Here is a 21,955-nt window from a genome sequence, read left to right as displayed (position 1 = left end):
TGAAGGTCGTGATGATGATGGAGAGCTTCTGGCTTTGAGTGAATGATTGCAAAAGCTTCCTGGGACCTTGTTGATGCTATCTGGGCACTTGGATTGCTTTGAAAACCTCTGAACTGATCTACCCGACCCTTCTTGCTTGAGCTTCAAGTAGGAATTGAAGATGATGATTCTGCACCTACAGATGAGCTACGACCATCTGTATAGCTTCACTACACTCCAAGAAAGTGTTTGAATGCTTGGACTTGCTTGACACCCTCTAATTTGTTCTACAGACCTCCAACTGCTCGAGCTCCAAAATGAAAGTGACTATGGTGTTCTTGCACTTACAGAAGTGATCCAGGTGCTTGGATCACCTCTAATGAACCTCCTTGAGGTGTTAGAAAGCTTACTTTCAAAAGAAAAGCTCTGGTTTGAAGAATTCGATTCTTCTTGCCAAAGAACTCTTGAAAACTATAAGAAAGAGGGAGAGAAGGAGAAATCAAGAATTAGAGTTGCTTTGGTGTGTCTAATACTGAGGAATGCTTTTGTATTTATAGGCAAAGATCTATGTACAGATTGAAGAGAGTAAGCTTGCTTAGTGAGGTAGCTTTGGTTTCTTGGCCATGAAGAAATTCAAAGAATCTTGCAAATGTAATGATGGCAAACTCGAGCTAGCTCCCTATCCATTGATCTTATCTGATCTTAGGGGACATTTCTGATGCAGAGGAGTGTTCCAATTGGTTGGTGAGAAGATTCCTTTGGTGATTCATCCATTTGCCATAAATTCCCAAATGTAATCATTACATAATCACGTGTTCTTGTTTTGGGAATATTCTCCAATCCTCATGCCATGGTGAAAATGAATGCATGGCATCTTTACTTATGTGTTATGGGTCGTGTAACATCAATTAGTGGAGTCATTTGCACAAATTTGCAAAGTTTCAAAATGGTACATGACCTATAATTTCACTTCATGAGCCCTACTTTGAATCATCATAACTCTTAGCTCAAAATGAATTTGGAGAATGTTGAGCATAATTTGGAAAGCCCTTAACATGTACTTCAATTCATTAGTTTGGAGTTTCTTCAAAATTATTTGGGAAAATTGTGAAAAACATGCCCAAAGTTTGAAGAAAACTAGGTTAAAACACTTAGAATTTTTCTAAGTTTTTCATGACCTATAACTTCCAAAGTTCATATCTCTTAAATGATTGGTCTCTTGAAAAAATTTCCCTTGTGGGAAGTTGTTTTATTTGATGAGATTTACAACTTTCATGATGAAAGCTTTTTGAGTTGTGTAGGTGAAATTTTGAGAACCATGAACTAGGTCAAAATGCACTAGTTTAACTTTTTGTTGACTTTTTTATCCTTGATGAATTTTCTTGATTTTCTTTGGTCAAATGACTTCAATAATCATATGTTGATGATATTGATCCTTAAAAGTCATGGTTTGACCAATAATCTTAAAAGTCAAAGGTGATCTTGTACAGTTGACTTTTTCCAGATGAAGTGAAATCTTGGACTTTGGTAATGAATCAAGTTCTCCTTCTCAAATGAGTGATATGAATGGATTATATTGAGGTAATAGAATTTATTGAGTCATGTTTTTAGTTTTGGATCCATGTCTTGATTAAAAGTCAACTGCCCAGGTGAATTAGGTCAAAAACCCTAATTGTCGACCAGATGAAATTGATGACTGTAGATCTTGAATTGAGTTACAATGCTTATTGGATATTGTTATATGGATCATTTGAAGATGATTGAATCCTTTGAGTGATGCCCTGGGGCTTTTTAGGGTTTCCCAAATGTGGTCCCTGATCTTAGTCCTTGATGGGCCCAAAAACCCTAGTCTGGTGATTTGAGCAAACCTGAGCCCTGATGACTGATATATGATCAATCATAGGTGGATAAATGAATCATTTGAGTCCCATGATTGTGTTAGAGGTTATTCTCATATTGATTGATCCTTTGCCCGAACTCCTTTGTCCTTGAGCACCCTCGATTGGGTATCAGACAAACAAGTGACTGCCCTGAGTACCTCAGGGGGGGGGTCAAAATTAGGGTATAACAATAAGCATCGTCTTAAGATGATAATTATGGAAGGCTATACACACCTCCTCTGTTATGCATATCGAGAACGTATTTGACTCAGAGGTTAGTATTTACCTATCATTCACATCTCACCAAAATTCTTCTTATACATTGTCTTACTTTGACATCAAAGTGTCTTTATGGATACACCCTCTTATTTGAATAAGGAAGACATACATGAAAAGAAAAAGTAGAAATCATATGAGTGACCTAATTGATCCATTATATCCATGCATGCGCATTAGCTTCCCATGGGGTCAGATAAAATTTGTCTATATCTTAAAATTGTATTATCATGGTGGTCACCCGAAGCAACGCTTCCTTAGAGTCATCCAACAGAGAACCATGTCTTCAAACTTGAAACTTTAATGTCAACAATAAAGGATCTAAACTTCAGGATGCATCACTACCAAGGAGGCACATCAACATATACCTAATACCGAAGAACACTTTTGACAAGATGTACGTGCAATCCAAAACCTCAAAAGAAAGATAACCCATATATAGGAGAGGGATCGCAAATAACAAGACAACTCATCTACCAATGACAATAATGATAGTGTAACCAATCAAAATCTAGTTACAGGGAGACGTCTCGAGAAACCCCTAAGAAGAAGAAATTTAGAGCAACATGACAAAGATGCTTTTCAAAGACAAAATCAATGACGAGCTCATACTAAAACACTTTCTCCGACCTGATATGGATGAATATAATAGCCATTACGAGCGTGATTCTCCCAGGATTTTTAGATGAGAAAAATCATGTTTGACGCGCAACATGGAAGATTAAGGCCTACCCGTAAGGGGCATTACGAATGTGACACAATAACTACATGGCTAGAATAGTAATTACTATTTTAACTTTGGTACATGAGATATCAATGTAGAAGTATGGAATTAGACCAGATAAATTTTCTACAAATATAAAAAGTTTAACTGATACATCATCTATTAGACAAAAATCTTCGATATGGCAAAATTTGCTTATTGGATCTTTAGTACCAAGTCCTAAGGTGCAAATCCAAGCCATGCACTTATTTATCTGAAAAAATAATAAAACAACATGGGGTGGATACTAATCTCAATGGGTTCCTAATCTAAAACTCCGAATCACTCATTATATGTTTATCCAATTCAAGGTTCAAACTGTATAATCCATTAGGGTAACTCACATAACCCAACACATCTGCCAGGATACTCAATAATCCTCCATAAAATCTAAAAGGTGTAAATAACCATATAGCCCTAAGATAACCTACCTGGCCCATGACTCTAGATATCCCTCCCATAATCATAGCCTCTAGATCGTCTTTCCTACTAACACTCTCATAATCTAAACCATGCATAGTCCCATACATCTGAGTATAGAACCATGAATGCAACCATTCCCTATAGCTTGTAGACCATGGACCATACAAGTAGTACTCAACTATCAAGCGGGGCATAAAGATCATTGTCCATACAACTATAACTCATGAGACTCTGGTCCAAGCATGCCCAAGCGCATCATGAGAGGTATACTTTATGACCAGGATAATTAACAACCATTCAAGGTTAACTTTTCAACACACATTCTAAGATCGACAATCCAATACTCATGAACTTGACTTAATTATAGGATAACACCATATCCACCAATTGGAGGAACTTTAAGTATTATTCTTAGTTAAGAGTCTTGGCTAAGTATTTGTTTGTTAAGTGAGTCTTAATCGTGTATGGTTTATAATTGACAATTATGGTCAAGGGATGTCAATATCATTAATGTGGGTCATTAGTGTGAGACATCACTGCGGTGATTGGAAGTGAGAGGGGTTCTCTTATCTAGGAGGTTCTTAGATAGAAGTTTCACTGGGTAGGGATTAAGTGAGGAGTTGTAAACCTGAGGTTGTTTTGCTTCGAATTGATACTACTAATAGTGGATTTCCTTCATGGCTTGGTAGCCTCCATATTAGGTGTTGTTGTACACTTAATTGGATTAATAATTTTGTGTGTTCAATTACTTTTCAGCATTGTTTTAATTCATGAATATATGTCTGTTAAAAATTGTGTCCAATTAGATGTCCCAACAAATCATAGGACTAGGGGTGGCAAACGGGCATGCCCGCCCCGTTTAGGCCCGCCCACAAAAGCCCACGAACAAACGGGGCGGGACGGGGCGAACATATTTAATTGTGCGGGTTTAAAACCTTGTCCCATCCCGCAAAAAAGTGAGGGCGGGTGGGGAAAGCCCGCGGGCATTGAACCTATTAGGCCTAAAAATAGTAAAATTGTATGAAAAAGATAATGCCCGCAATAGCCCGCAAAAAAACGGGGCAGGATGAGGCGGAAACATTAAAGGGAGTGGGCTTAAAACCTTGCTCTGCCCCGCGTAAAAGTGCGGGCAAAACGGGCTTTCCCCGCGGGCCGGGCCCGTTTTTCCACCCCTACATAGGACATCTTGAGTCTGAAGGCCATAATTTCATCATCTAAAATCATTTACTTAGAATCAAGAATCTGTGGAACCATGTTTTGCAAGTTATTTAAAGAAGTGATCAAAGCCACAAGATGACAAATAGGGTTTGCCTTTGGTGATTTGCTTTTGATGATGACAAATTTAAAGACAACTTGAATTACAAATTAAATGATGATAACCTTTACAGCCTATAAGGATTCAAGCATAATAAGCGATTAAAGATACAAGTAGATGAATTAGGGTTTGATGATGATATTTATAAATATTCTTGTAAATATAAGTATTGATTAACCATTACCTTTCTCGAGGTTTCTAAGCCACATTAATTTTTCATATAAAACACGAGGTTTTGTGAAGATTTTCATCATCCCATCCAAAATAAGCAATTCAAGAATGATAATAAGAATTAAAGTTTTATACTCTTTGAGAAAAACAAAGTCTTATTTCCCTTACAATTTCATGAGAGTTGAGAGATATTGTATACCTTTCGAGTCAATGAAATTGAGTGATATCTTCTTGCATTAAGAGATTTAGTAATCCTACTTTTCTATAGTGGAGATTTTTTATTGGATTTGATCCCTTGGTTTTTTCCTTTTAAAAATGAAAAGGTTTTTTAGGTTAAAATTCTTGGTGTGATTTCACTATTTTATTTTCTTTATTTTTGCTTCTTCTTAGTGCAAATTTTGAGTTCATAAAGGAGGAAAATTATGCATATATTTTCCAACAGTGGTATCAAAGCTCTTTGAGCTCTGTGATACTAAGGTGATGTATTCGCAATAAAAATTTCTTAGTATTGCTTCGTGTTTGTAACAATGTTTGATCTTCCACATCAAAAAATAAATATTCTTATTGTTGGAAATAAAATGCCTGTGTGTTTTAATGCATGTCTAGGAAAGTTATGGCTTAAGAAAAACTTGGTATTTTAGCATGTCTAGTGACCCACCTCTCTTTTATGGAAAATTACTTGGTGTAGTATATTCACAATGCAAAATCATTTTATCCTAATATATGATTCTAATTCTATTGGTAGAATAAAATTGTGTCCTGTGTAATTCAAGATGGAGAGTTATATCACTCATGATGGAGATAGGTTCAAGCTAACAATTGACAGTTCCACTTATTAGAATTCAATGATGGAGCACCACTACATTGAAAACACTTGCATGAGCATATGACTTAGAAGGATATACCTGAAGGGAACTCCAACAAAAGCTAGAAGACAGAGAATTTGAAAGCAACATATGTGATTTTAAAATAAATTGATTGAAGCTTGTTCGAACATGTATCAACTTATACCATCAGGATGAATTATAGGAAGAGCTTGAATAATTGATCCTAAAGAAGATGCCAATAAGCACACTTTATTATATGACTAGTGAAATTGAAGTAATCAGACAACCGAAACATGATTGAACATCTAAATACCTTCAAATATATTGAAAATAAGTTGATGAAAATTAAAATGAAGATAGATGACGAGGTGAAAACTCTTTGAGTCCTTAGTTAGTTGCTTATGAGTTGGTACATTCTAGTTTTAACTCTCAACAATTTTGTTTCATACTGAAAGCTTAACAGAGATTATGTTACTGAATGCTTGTAAAATGAAGAGGCAATACGGAAGGAAGGAGGATTGAACAATCAGTTAAAAGTCAATATATTTGAAAATAGAGGATGGGAAAAAATGAGAAAAAGGTGTTGTAAAATCCTCAGGTAGATCCAAGTCTTACACTATATTCAATTGTTATTACTATGGAAAACTCGACCATATAAAATCGGACTGTTGATTCTTAGAGAGAGATCAACAAGTTAGGACTCCTCATCCTGACTAGATTGACCCAAAAAAAGATAAGAAAGATAGAAACATGATTGCAGTGGCCTAAGATGACGAAAATGTATTTTTATCGAAGAAGATAATTATTTAAATGTTGCATATGATGACTAAATTTGGATAATGTACTCAAAAGTTTCTTTCCATGTTACACCTCACCAAAGATTTTTATCATCATTTTAGAACGAAGATTTTTGTACTATGAAGATGGGAAACCATACTGTAATACGGTGGGAGAACTGAGTCCGGCCGAATGAATCATATACTATCCAAATTAAACAACTGACTCAATTCAACACTTGATCCAATCCGAACTGTTTAGACAAAATTATAATAGATCAGTCGGTTTAAACCGGTCGACTGAAATTTGTCCATCCCTAATCTATATACGGATGGAAGTATTACCAAAAGTATCTAGAGGTGATTATAGTTTATTGATGATAAAGTAGAGCACAAAGTGTCTATTTTCCTAGGTGCAATCATTTGGTCATTAATGTTGCTAGAGATAGTAGTACATAAAGTAAATACATCTCCAATAAAGCAACATCTATTAAGATGAAATACATTCATATATGATATATACAGAAAATATGAAATACTTCATCTAATCAAACTCCAGCTCACATATCAACTCTGCATCAAATTGAAGAAGTCACAAGGAGAATATCATAGTATGAGTTCAAGGGCCATATTCAAAAGAAAACTATTGGAACATTTTAAGAATTTCTACGTAATCATATGGAAAGTGAAATTAAGATCACCAGACTTGTTATCTCAAATTTTTGGAAATTTTGTGTAAATTAGTCACAATTTAATTTTAAAAAAAGAAATAAAAATCCAAATTAATTACGATTTAATCATAATAAATATTTTATGAAATCTTGTTTAACTACTGTTTAATTGTAAAAAATTTAGTCATGTGCAACAGTATGCATTATACACTCTTAATCATAAAAATCACTTATCTTAATTATCACTTTTAAGACCGAAAAAAAATAATTCTTTTCCCACATTAAGTGACGACGACTCTTTTATATTAGTTACATCTAAATGACTAAAATCGAGACTATTATTAGTGATGTAAAAGGAAATTCATATCCAAAGTTAAAGTTCATGATAGACGACCAATTGACCATAAGTCTACATGAGACAATTTTGTGGAATGAGAAAAAAAAGTGACCCGATGAATCCAAAAATTATAAGCAGAGCAAAAAAAAATAGAAAAATAAATATTCAAAAATTCCAATTAACAAATGAGCTTTAAGATATAAACTTTCACTTAGATGTGAGTTATAATTCTTGTTGTAAATCAACCAAGTGCTTGATTTACTATCTCTATCACTCTCTTACCTCACTATATATATTTAATAAGGTGAATTCTTATCTATCCAACTCAAAAAGTTGGGTAAGGTTATCTCCTTTGTAAAATGCTTTGAAAACAACAAACATTTGTAGCATTTTAATAAATAATTAAATGTGTTTAATGAGATGGAATCATGTGATTGGTTGGAGGTACACTACCCAACTTTTTGTGATGGGTAGAGAAGTTGTCCCCTATATTTAAATCAAATGTGATCAGTATATTTGTAATTAAAGGTAATTTTCATCAATCCAATGAAATGGTTGAAATTGTTTAACTTGATAATATAGACAAAACACAATTCAAAGTCAAACCTCATTTTTTAAGTTTTTCGGTTCTAAAATATTTATTATATCTTTAGTTCAATACATAAGAATGAGATACAAAAGATTAGTTTATGTTTTTTTTAAATAAATGGATGAGCTTCCATGGATCCTAAGTGGAGATAGAAGATATTGTATTAAATCAACATAAACTTATCTCGCCTCAAATTACTAAATTGTTGGGAGAAAATTTAGGATTTAAAAATTTCTAATAAGATGAAGGTATTCCTATGAAGATCTTAGCAAGTGGTTCTTCAAATCAAATGATACTTTTTCATACCGTTGCATTGCATTGTCCCACATATTGTGTAAGTTGTGCACATTAATGGAAAAATTAATGAGTGAGGTTTTTATAGTGTGGTGCAACAATGTAAGGTTGAAGGGAAGGAGGTGGCACTTTTGCATTAAATACAACATGTTGTTAACATAGTATCATAGGTTTAATGATTGCATATTCAGAATTATGGAAAAGCCCTCAGCCTAGGGAAGGAGGTGGCGCTTTTTCATTAAATACACTATGCTCTTAACATACTCCATTTAGGGTGGAAAAAAAATCAAACCCACTGTAAATGGTGTGACCACCAGGAACAACAACCATTCATCTTCCCCAAAAGGTTATGAGAGTGAGAGAAAGGATTCTTACACGCAACTCCACATAAATCTTTTTTAAATTATTTTACTAATGCAATATTTTTTAAATTTCTTGATGAATCCAAAATCAAAAACCTTGTTGAACCAAAAATCAAAAACTTTGCTTTAACTTGCGAACAAATCTGTACATTCCAAACAAACCTTTGAAGATGAAATAAAGATTTTTTTATTTATTTTAGATAGATGAATTAACTTATTAAAATGAAGAATTTTCTTTTTGATAGATGAATTTTAACATAAAAAGATAAAAGATGATGATGAATATAAAGAAGATGGAAGATTGAAGAAGATGAATAGTTACTTTTGGAGGCTGAATACAAAATCATTAAATATAATATTTATTATTTCATTTTTTTAATTCAATCAACAACAAAAAAAGTCACCAACAAGTTACATGTCAAAGATCTAAACCGTTAGACTCTAGTACAGAAAAGTACTTTTTATATCGGGCAAAAAGTACTTTTTACATCGGGTCCGGGCCCGATGTAAAGCCAGACGATGTAATAAGTCAAAGACATTTTACATCGGACCTTGACCCGATGTGAAAAATTAACATACCACATTGGTTGAATTCAGATGTCTGATGTAAAAAATAATGCAATTTTTTATACAAAAATATATATGTCATATTTTACATCGGTTGTCTTGTCTGCCCGATGTAATAGATAGTTTTTACATCGGTTTTCCAGTTTACCCGATGTAATAGATAAGTTTTTTATATTGATATTTCAGTTTTTACCGATGTAATATGTTTTCAGCTTTTAAGCGTATAATAGCTGTTTTTCCTATTTTAACCTGTAATTTGTTTGTACCTAATTTTCCATATAAGTTTCAAATACCACACAGGCCAAAGTTAGGTCGCTATTTTGCACATTTTTCCCACATCACACAGACCACATTTAGGTCACTATTTTCATATTTTTCTAACCAGTGAAGGATATAATTTCATTACACCAAATAGCTAAGATGCATATATATATTCTTCAAAATTTACAAAAGTAATAATCTATGATACACAAGTGTACAAAATTATAAGAAAGTTTACACACAGTGGACTACAACAAAATAACAAAACAATAAATATCCAAACATTTAAGTCCTTTAGTGCACTTGAAATACCAACATGCATCCACGAGAAGATGAGTTGTAGCTTCTGAAGACAACACCAGAATTACATTTGCTGATAATAAACAATAACACTAATTAACATCAGCAGACAACACCAAAGTCAAGAAACTAGCTTGAATCAGAAATATAGACAATTCCATTTAACTCACCATATAAAGCTTAATCTTTATATAACTCAAAGAAACATTTTGCCCAAAGGAGTTGCAAATCATACAAATCATCTTGTGTTAATTCTTTAGGATCATCAAATACCTACAATACGTAAATAACAATAGAGTTATTCTTTGAAAATTCACATTAAGTTGTCTACGAATAAATGACATAATTAGTGAATAATTATCATAAAATTAAATATAGAATTATAATTTACATCACACTTACATTGGACGGAAGCCATGTAGCTTTTTTTTCTATATATATATATATATATATATATATATATATATATATATATATATATATATATATATATATATATATATATATATATATATATATATATTATAAAAAAATTCACATAAAAGATAAATTTACGTTATAACAATTTTCTTCGTGGCTTTATCAATTTTCTGATGAAGTAAAAAAGAGGACCATAATATTGTCTCGTTGACACATGACTATTAATTATCAATATTGTTTGTACGTGTGTGGAACTTATATCTAAAGTATTTCTACAATATACCAGAAAAATAAATGAAAAAGTTTAATCTTTATCTTTTCTAATCTTTATCTAATAGTTTGATATGAAAGAGATGAAAGAAAATGAAATCACAAATAAATTTGTTTTGTAAACTCGCATTGTTTTTTTCAAAACAAGCAAAATAGATTCATTTCAGAAAGTATAAGAAGAACCTGTAGGAGTTCGGGAGAAAAAACGCGGTCGACGAATGGAAGAATTCGGAGGAAGGCGGTCGGGAGAAGAACCTGTAGAATCTTATTATAGTTATTATATAGTTATAATAATTTAATTTGTAAAACATAATAGATGATAGATTATAACATACTGTTACAATTCATACATTCACTATTTCAAAACTAAGCCAAGAGCTACAGTGTAGAAGATACAACTAAATGAAATAATTTAATAGAAAAATAAATGTGTCTCATATAAGAAAATTGTAATTGAATTGTTTAATAGAAATAGCTAAACAACCTACATCACATTCACATAACACCCTCTTCAAAGAAAATTAAAAATAAAAAAATAAATTGAAAACAAAAATTGTTTCTCAACAACATTGGTGCCAGAAGCTACATTTGGAGAAGAAAAGCATAAAACCACAATCAATATGCACCGCCGATGAGCTTCACCATGTCACTATTCCAAACTCAGATTCGAACCTTCCTTCTCCCAAGGTTCTCAAAGCTCTCAATTTTTGGTATTGAAAATTAAAATAAAAAACTAGTATTTAAAATAAGAAGATAACATGAAAACAATTAATTAAAGCAAAAAATATTTTTTCCCACAAAAATGCAATAAAAATCAAATAAAATTAAGAAACATGTCACAAAATATTAAAATGAGCTAGTATATTTTTTATGGAATTTTTGGATCAAGAACAAGTCATGAAAATAATTCAACAAAATCAATTAAAATGAAAATGAAATAAAATGCAAATGAATTAACCAAGCCAATCAGATTGCAACACATCATCATCTTCAACCTTAGCACAAACCATAGCACGCGCAAAACAGCTCCGTGAACCTATCTTTCAGATCAAATATCTCACTTGTTTCTTACTCAAATTACCTGATTCAAAGCGTAAAAGAAATATCTCGTGGCATACTACAAAATTTGATTCATATAATTTCAAATAGATCCAAGATCAAAGAGAACAAGGCGCGAGAAGTTACGCAGAAACATGAACACACGAATTTGCAAAAGATACAAACAAGCACAAATCAATCATTCAAGCTTTGTAAAGCTCCAGTCCAGATCTACTCTAACAACATTCATAAGCAAGAATATTAACTCAAATCCGTGAATGAACGGCTACATTTCAAGAATCAAAGTTAAGATTCTAACAACATACAAAGTTATTATTTGTATTCATGAATACAAATAATAATATATCAATGGCTAATTAAATCTCACTTCTCCATAGTAGCCAAAAAGCCATTGGTTCATGCTAAATGTCACCAACAGTTCTTCCTTGTCTTTTCATTTTCAAAATACAATTTTCATGTTCATCTTTTTCTTTTATTGACATTTTATTCTCATCTGATATTATTCTCCAAGCTTCATAAAAATGTTGAAAATTAAAAAGTATAATTAATTACAACCAAGTTTTCTTTTATCTTGTATAATTTTAAATCTTTTACTATTAGTAATGGCGGAGCCAGAAAAGTTATAAAGCCTAGGCAACTGGGCAAAATTTTAAAGGCCGCAATTCCAATTTGTATATAATATATAAATAATCATCGATCAAAATAAAAAAGACTCGTCATTTTGTCAATAAAAGTATAGTTAAAGTAAAAGATTAAATATAACCTTACAATAGTATGTTAAATAAAATCACGAGACAAATGTCCTTTTCGAGATTTTTTTGTGGTGAATGTTTGAATAATATCAATATCTTCAAGTGAGTTGAATATCTTTCGCTCGGTGTAACATACCATCAAGTCATTGAACCACACATCGTTGATCTTATTGCGCAATTTAGACTTGATAATCTTCATTGCTGAAAAAGCTCTTCAACGGATGAAGTCGACATCGACAATATCAAAGCTAACTTAATAAGTTTGTAAGCCAATAGAAATACCAAATGTTTTTCAGTTTGAAAAAACTCTTTTTAATTTTAGGGTTAAATATGTTTTTGGTCCCTATAAAAGCAAATGACATATTTTGGTCTCTACTAAATTATTATGTATGTTGTTTTAGTCGCTACTGTTAAACTAATTTGTATTTTTGAATGATTATTTTCTAGACATGTTTAGAGCTTTAAAAAATTTCTTGAAAAAAAATTTTGAAATTTGAAATTTTCATATTTAATTCTTTTGATTTTAAAAAATTTTAAAATTTGATAAATAAATATTCTACAGTATTCTAAACATGTATAAATAAATTATTCAAAAATTTAAAAATTAAAGAGGAATTAAAATATTTTTATGATTTTAGAAAAAATATGACTAAAACTTCACGCATAAAAATTTTAGAAGGACCATAAAAAATTTTTAAAACTAAAATTAAATATTAATTTATTTATAAGGACAAAAAAATATATATGATCTTTAATTTTATTTATTTATCTTTTAAACATGACTATTAAAAAAAAAGCCGGACCGAGCCCGGACAATTGCCCAGCCTGGCTGGACTGGAACCGCCAATGGTTACATACCTTCATCTGCGATAATGAAAATTAATAGTTTTAAAAAGTTTATCTCTGTCGAAATTATTTCTTTTAAACCATAATATTATTTTGGGTGTGAAATTTGTTATTTCTTTCTTGAGCAAGTCATTATACTGAACTCATGAACGGAGAAAGAAGCCAACTGAATAAACCAAACCGTCCAACACGTCGATGTTTCTAATCGAACCTGCATCAACCGATGATTAAAATAGACGAAATTGGATATGAAAATTTTTTCATCGGTTTTTTTCAAATAAACTTTTTTAGACCGAATCTGAATCACGTCCGACTGATGTCTACCCCTAACTCCATTTTTTTTATAAGCAACTTTTACTTTTAAAATTCATTAAATAATTGATGTATTTAGGTTATATATAGTCCAAATACATCATTTATCATAAAAGTTTGAGAGGGTTTCTCTTTCCAACCTTGTGTGGGCATCTCACATCCTCAAAAATTAAAAAATGTCTTTCATGCGTTCGGATATGCATCTCCGGACGCACCCAAAATCACACCAGTGTGCATTATTCTGAGATCGAACCCATATTGCTAAAAATAATATGCTTGGAGATGCACCTTCGGATACGCCGAAAATCACACTAGAATGTGTTATTATGAGATCCATCCCATACTGCTAAAAAATTTATTTGGAGATGTATCTCTGGATATACCCAATTTTTCGCAAAATAAGAGTTGCTCAACAATTTATGCTTAAATGTGTGTAAAAAAGATGCGTTCAAAAATGCATCTCCGAACGCTGGAGACATTAAAGACTTTTCTTGATGGTGTAAGATAACTCATAAGGGCCCGTTTAGTGCGCAGGATAAAAGACAGGATAAGATATCTGTATCATATCCTATCTCAATCCAGTGTTTGTTGACACAACATGATAGGATAAGTTAATCCTGAAACTTATCCTCTCCTGCCTCACTAGGATAAGAAAATGATTTACTAATTTACCCCTATAAAATATAATTTAAAATAAAAATTAAATATGACAAAATATAAATAAAAATTAATTTGATTTTTTTAAGCGAAATATATATTTCAATGAACCAAAAAAAATGAATACAAACGAGGCGATCAACTGATCCAACCAACAAAGAAAAACCTCACTAAACCACTCAAGGCATCACTAAACTAGCTAGGTGATGTCTTAGCTTAGGTCTAGTCCATAATCTATACACAATGTTTTTAATGATAGTATCACCTATGTCTACCATTTGGTGTGTAGTATTAAAGCAAAACTTGTTCCTACAATTCCAACAACCATAAACTGTTTCAGTGAACGCACACTTGAGGAGGAGGGCTCACCAACCTTTTCCTTTGCAATTACGAATAATCCACTGAATTTTCTCGTTCCATCCTTTCGGATTGTGTTAAACTTGAAGTCAATGTAAAACTTTGCTCCATATGTTGTGCATTGCATGACACTCAAACATAAGATGATGCAGAGATTCTTGGCTCGAGTAGAAACAACATATACTAGAATTCGTGATCTTTTTTAAGAAAAATTAAAATTATTTACTCAATAGTGTCAATGAATTTTTTTTAATTATAAAAAAGTATTTTCTTTTACCAATCTATAAATTTTAAAATATTTTACAAAATAACTTTAAAAAAATATAATTGTTTTACAAGGATATTATATATATATATATATATATATATATATATATATATATATATATATATATATATATATATATATATATATATATAATTTGGTATCTGATATCCTGTGTGAACCAAACACATGATGTAACACCCCATTTCTACCCGGCAAATATTCAAGAATCAGAGTTTCAAAATTTCTCGACAAACAAATGAGGCGTCACTTATTCATTTAACAATAAATCACTTCATCGCATTTAGCGGATACATAACACTTCTTAAATTCAATCAAACAATTGCTCAACATGTAATACTTTCAAACAAAATAATTTCTTTTATGAAAACATGGCGGTATCATAGTTCTCAATATTTGAGCCAATAACATATTATTCAGCTAAGATAAAACAATTAACAACAACACGATGAACATCATAAATCATCCCCCCGGATGCTACGTATCAGAGCGACAACCGACTCGATAAACAGCAACTAAAATCTTCTTACTCGAATACCTGCATGTTACCAATATAAAGGCAACGACGAAACAAAGAAAAGGGTGAGATATCAAATCATATAAGTGAGCGTATGATAAATTGTATATTTAGGATTCAGGCATATATAATTATCACATCACCAGTATTAATATTGCCATATACTTCATACTTTCACTAACTCACAAATCTCACATACTTTTCATCGCATCATAAGTCACATTACTTCACATTCGCATCAATTATATATAAACATGTCAGTCATTCACTTGCAAGTCAAATCATGATATATCACGAGTATAAATCATAATTTTAGTCTCAAAACATCACAACATATAAGTCAATCTTCTAGTCACAAAACATCACATATACATTTAATTACAAAACATCATATATACGGCTAATCACAAAACATCACATATAAGTCACACCAGACATATTCAGTTAATCGCATTCACAAATATTGACATCATCATAATATTCATAAAATCATCAATTCACATTTTCACATACTTCCATCATTTAACAAGTCACAATATATAATCACGATATGGTCACAAAACGTCACAACTATGAATCACATAAGACACATGAGACATGACTCATGTATCCGTCACCAATTGCCCGAATTTAAGGCATAAGGCATAAGCCTTCGTCACTAATTTGCCAATCCAGGCCGTCACAGAGTATGCATATGCAATGTAACTCGACAAACAAGACATACACAACATACTTATCACAATCCAACGTCACTGCGAGGCATACGCCTACATCACTGATAATTACCAATTATTAGAGGTAATTCAACGTCACAAATGATCTTTCATCTTTACATAGAAATAAAATCGTCACGATATCATCATGCTTCGGTATAAACACATAACTTCACATATCAATAAACTCATCACAACATCATCATGTTTCGGTATATCACGACAAACATATAACTTCACATATTAACAAAATCATCACAACATCATCATATTTCGATATATCACAACAAACAACACATTAAGTCAATTCACATTAGTCTCATAATCCACTATAATTAGTTGTTTATTTAACTCACTAATCCACCATCAACTAACCAAAATTATTCACCTAATATTCTCTAATCAATGGGATACATCCTGCGTCACTACTGGTTATCTAACTTTCGATTAAATCCTTAATATTCACGACTTTACAAATTTTCGAGTTATCCTCCCAAGTCACTAAGAACACAGCTCAACCGGTTAATTCGGATACAATTCTATTCTTTACCGGTTATTCGATTTGTTTGGTTAAATTCTCAAGATATCGTAATTTACTGATAAACCGAATAGTTAATCTAAGTTCAAGTTTATTCCAATTAAATAGGCTTATTGAAAATTAATTCAACCATTAATTTAATCGACCGATTAACATCACAATTTTGACAAAATAACACCACCACGTTAATGTACTAATTAAACTTAGCTACCACGTCAAATTTCATCAAATTCCAGATAACTAATTATATCGCTTAATTCGGCTATTTCGGTCAAACGAGACTATTCTAAATTACATTTTGTTAAGTGGACTACCTTTCTTTTCTTTTTCGCTACAATACATAAAAAAGTAACACATAGCATCCATACTTAGTTTTCGCTACAGTGATAGAAGGTAGCACCATTCACCCATTTTCTATTTTCTTTTCATTATAAAAGTTGCTACAGTAAGTGCTAGTAGTGAAAAGTGAAAACTAATATATTTCACTCACCCTTTTTTATAGTGTGCCACTGAAAACAAATATAATACACGTTGCAGAATAAAATGTAATTCACGCCACAATGATTAAACAATTACTCCCGCTATAGTGGGCACATGGAAGACGAAACCGAGCACAACATTTCAACATTATTTCCCAATTTTGATTTTCTATGAACAACAATAATCAACACAAGATAATGCAATAAATCTACACACTTAATTTCCCACATACAATTGTTCATGAGCCCCATTATAGGAAAAAAATCTCACTCTTACCTTATCAATTGAAGCAACTCAATGGGTCTCCGATTCACACTTCCGATTGGACACCATGGATGGAAATCTTCAAGCTTTGTTCATCTTCTCTAAAACTTGTCTCTTTCTCTTCTATTCTTGTTTTCTCAAAAAATGACAACTACTCTTTCTCATCTCTAAAACCCTAATTTTATTATTTCAATTGGGCTTAGCATATAACAACTCTTCTTTATTATACTCCACAAACCAATTTAGGCCCAATAAAATAAATAACTCCAATTAAATCAAAATATCACTTTTATTAATATTCCAACAATATAATAAATTCCGACTTGTAAATAATATTATTCTTCGACCGGCCGACTAAAATCCGACTTTTAACTTAAGAAATTCAAACACGCTTCTTAAAATAACACCGACAATCCAAATTCGACCAATATATCATATTTCCGATCTAATCTTAATTACTCAGAAAATTCTCAAAACTTCAAATATTATTCCAATAATATTTCTAATACTTAAACTATAAAAACTCTTGATTAAATATCAATCCGCTATCCCGAACTAATACCGACTAAATCGTCTCAAAATACGAAAACTTCACTAAACACTCCGAACGTCTAGATTAAGAGAATAATCGAATTTCCGGGCGTTACACATGATATGATAAGTTCTATCATGTCTGTATCATATCCTATCTTTATCCTGCTTGATATCATATCATGTCTTTATCATATCCTATCATATCTCTATCATATCCTGCTCACTAAACGGGCCATAAGGATGGAAAGAGTGCACCACCTCAATTTATGAGTTTATTTTATCTTAAATGGTATCAACTACATACCTATTAATAAAACATTCTACCAAAGTCCAAACTCTCTATATTATCCTTAATGTAAAAATTAATTACCTTTACAAAAGTATTTTTTATAATTTGCTAAATCTAAAATTTATTCCAACCAATGACATTATTACATTCTTCCAAATGACACTCTCTTCTCATTTTTCTATTATCCCTTTTTTAACATTTCTATTATCCATTGATTTTTTCCCTCCAATTTAACTTGTATACAAGCTATCTTGATTTTGGTGTTTTTTGTTTTAGTATTTTGGTGTAAACTTTTGATGCATGATATATAACCTTTGGTGTGAACTTATGATTAAAGTTATATTTTTCAAACAGTGACATCCATTTAATTGCTTAAAAATATGTAACATTAGTAAGAATATGAATATGAAAATGTCAAAGGTACTTAAAGTATTGATAATATCATACATGTTCATGAATATTAATTAATTTCTTTTAAACTATATTTTGTCAAACTTTAATTAATTTTTAATTATTTTAATTTGTTATAACGAATATCTTATTTCATCATTTAAAAAAAACATAAATCTACAAATGTTCTAAACCGGGCGGACGATTTAAATATGCTTTTTTAAAAAATAAACACGAATGTACAAATGTTCTACAAATAGATAAAAAAAATTAAAAAATGTACAAAATGCTTTAAAGAACATTAAAATTCTTTTTTTTTTTTTAAATTAAATACATACTAAACTTGGAAGATTTTAAAATTTTTTTTGACAAAAATAATATTTCACTTATGATTCTTTTTATCTTAATTTATATTTTATCTTTAATTAATTAAAAATTTATTTATCTCACGGGTCACTATTACCACAATATCTATTTTATTTTATTCACTTTTCTTATATCATCAACTATTTTCACGGTCACTATTAGGGGTGTTCGCGGTGCGGTTTGGTTCGGTTTTGAGCATAAAAGTCATCCTAACCGCGAGATAAAAATGCATGCGGTTCGATTTGGTTCGGTTAACTTTTAGAAAGTCATCCAAACCAAACCAATGCGGTTAGGATCGGTTTGGTGGGTTGCGGTTTACACCATAAAATAAAAATATACTGAAATAAAAAAATAACAATAATTCATTCTTCCATACATTTATTACATATAAGTGTATCATGTATTTTACAGTATCATACTATGTATTTTACATATACTACATACTAAATTACTAATATAACTTCAGTTATTCATACTACATACTATATACAATTTTTCATACTAATAAACTACATACTAACTAATAAACTACATACTACATATACAAGTATCAGATAACTTCAGTTCTAAATATTAATACAACATTACAACTTCAGGACTAAATATTATCAGTACTACATATACACCAAATGCTTCTCTAAAATGAGAGAGAGAAATCAGATAATGAAGTTGAAATGTTGAATATGAAGGAAGAATGAAGGAATAGTGAGTCACGTGACGTGAGTGTACAATATTGCAATTGGATTGGAAATATAATAAATTAATTATAGAAATTCAAAAGTTTAGTTAAATATGCGGTTCGGTTCGGTTTGGTTCGGTTTTGTGAAATGAAAACCGCAAACAGAACCGAACCGTGCGGTTTGGCCCAAAAATCATCCAAAACCATCCAAACCAAACGCGGTTTTTGCGGTTTTCGGTTTGGATTGGTTTGGTTTGCGGTTTTTCTTTTGGATTGGTTCGGATACGATCACCCCTAGTCACTATCATCACAATACCTTTTTTTATTTTATTTTAACCAACTAAACATTTATAAATATTTATAGTTTTAGAGATATTTGTTATTAAATTATATAATTGCATTTAAATAAATTATATACCAATTAAAATTGAAAAATTATTCAACTAAGAAGTTTTCACGGGACACTATCACCATAATATATGTTTTATTTTAATCAACAAAATATTATAAATATTTTTAATTAGCATAAAGTGACTATTTTCACGGGACACTATCATCACAATATCTTTTTATTTAAACAACAAAATATTATAAATAATTATAATCATTAGTGATATTTGTAAATATTAATAGTAATTAGTCATATTTGTAAATATTTATACTTATTAGACATATTAAATTTATCATGTTGGTGATTTAATAAATATTCCTTTTTAAATATTTCCAGTTATTAGTGATTTTATAATAACAATTGTATATCACTAAGAACCTAACTTTATCGAATTACCTGAGATACGAATGACTATTGCATTTCCATGTTCTTTTTTTACATACCTAATATATATATATATATATATATATATATATATATATATATATATATATATATATATATTTTATATATATATATATATATATATATATATATATATATATATATATATATTCATTTCATCTATATTATGTTTTGTGAATCTTAAATTAACATTCCTCATTCAAATTTTTTTATTTTTTTTTTTTGCATTTGTAATACATTTTATGATAATTTTTTAAATGTATAAACATTAAGAATACTTTAAAAATGTAAAATTAGTTTATATGATAATTTTGTAATTAAAATATTAAATATATATTATAATTTTGTTATTATATATATATATATATATATATATATATATATATATATATATATATATATATATATATATATATATTAAAGAGAAAAGGGTTGATGCACTGACAGTGTAAAAAAGTTTTACACTGTCAACTAAATCACGACCATATATCCTACCAAGTCATACTGTTATTTTTAAATTACTGAGAAGATATGACAGAATGATATATTTTCATTGGATGATAGTGTAAAATTATTTTACATTGTTAGTACATCACCATTAAACACTATATTAAAGTAGATAGTAAATTAAAAATCAAATAGATTTCGGTGTCACTGCCAACCTCATCTCTCTTCAAGTTCAATGAGTAAAGAGTAGTATTAATTATTAGATTTTTTTAAAAATAATATATACGCTAAAGAATAAAGAAATCTAATATGATGGATATTTATTTAAAAGATTTCTTAACCCACCCCATAGGTATGAGGTGCACCACCGAATTGACAAAATTGCCCTCGTGCTTCGGTAGATGCATCTCTAGAAGCATCTTTTTTTGTTTAACGTTGTTTTATTCCGTAGACGCACTTACGGAAGACTTCTGTAGATGCATATACGGAATCAACTCAGACCCAGAAAACTAGAACAATAACATTTTTAACCATAAAACACCCATGCATTGATTCATTGATTAATCGGCATTACAACAAAATTTCCAATAGAAAATTAAGAAAACTAAGAGATCTAAGAAATTACAACGATTAAAACAATGTCATCTAATCCATGCATCATTTGAATGCAATCCATGTCGAATTTCACTTCATCCCACCAACGTTCATTTTCTCTGGTCACAGAAGAGGTCCTTGTTCTAAGCCTCTGGATCCTTCTGATGACTTCATCGGGTTTGTACTCCCCCTCTAAAAAAGACATGATAGTCCTCTTGAGTTAGTCGAAGGAATGGATATTCCAAAACTTAACCGGCATGGAGATTTGACGGGAGAGAAAATGACATGCCCTTCCCTTATGCGATATTCCGGTTCAGGATCGGGACGCTTGGATGATGTTCGCTGCCATGATTATGGCCTTATACGAGACATTTTTATGTTTGTGTTTAGGGTTTGTGTTTGTGTGTAATGCAAACCTATAAACCCCAAATTTATAGAAGCCTTTGGAGATTATGGACCACACAGTCTCTGTCACAGAACGCTCGACGTACAATTCTTTTGTCGACGAACTTGCAATATGGGCCCATGCATCCATTATTTGGTCAACAACCACTTCGGGCTTTACCGATTTTCCACCTTCTGTCCCTACTTGTTCCGT

General features: G+C 30.9%; 1 long non-coding RNA gene across 1 annotated transcript; it reads right to left on the bottom strand.

The window, feature by feature from the left end:
• Positions 1-9,745: 9,745 nt before the first annotated feature.
• Positions 9,746-11,971, bottom strand: LOC131655902 (uncharacterized). Its single transcript, XR_009299920.1, has 4 exons — positions 11,908-11,971; positions 10,665-10,736; positions 9,962-10,064; positions 9,746-9,864 (listed from the first exon to the last, which is right to left on the bottom strand). It is a non-coding gene; the product is annotated as an uncharacterized LOC131655902 (long non-coding RNA).
• Positions 11,972-21,955: the final 9,984 nt, after the last annotated feature.

The sequence above is a fragment of the Vicia villosa genome, linkage group LG3 (genome assembly GCF_029867415.1).
Source record: "Vicia villosa cultivar HV-30 ecotype Madison, WI linkage group LG3, Vvil1.0, whole genome shotgun sequence".
In the NCBI taxonomy this organism is placed as follows: Eukaryota; Viridiplantae; Streptophyta; class Magnoliopsida; order Fabales; family Fabaceae; genus Vicia; species Vicia villosa.
The sequence above is the reverse complement of the archived record's forward strand: the minus strand, read 5'-3'. Positions and strand labels throughout refer to the sequence as shown.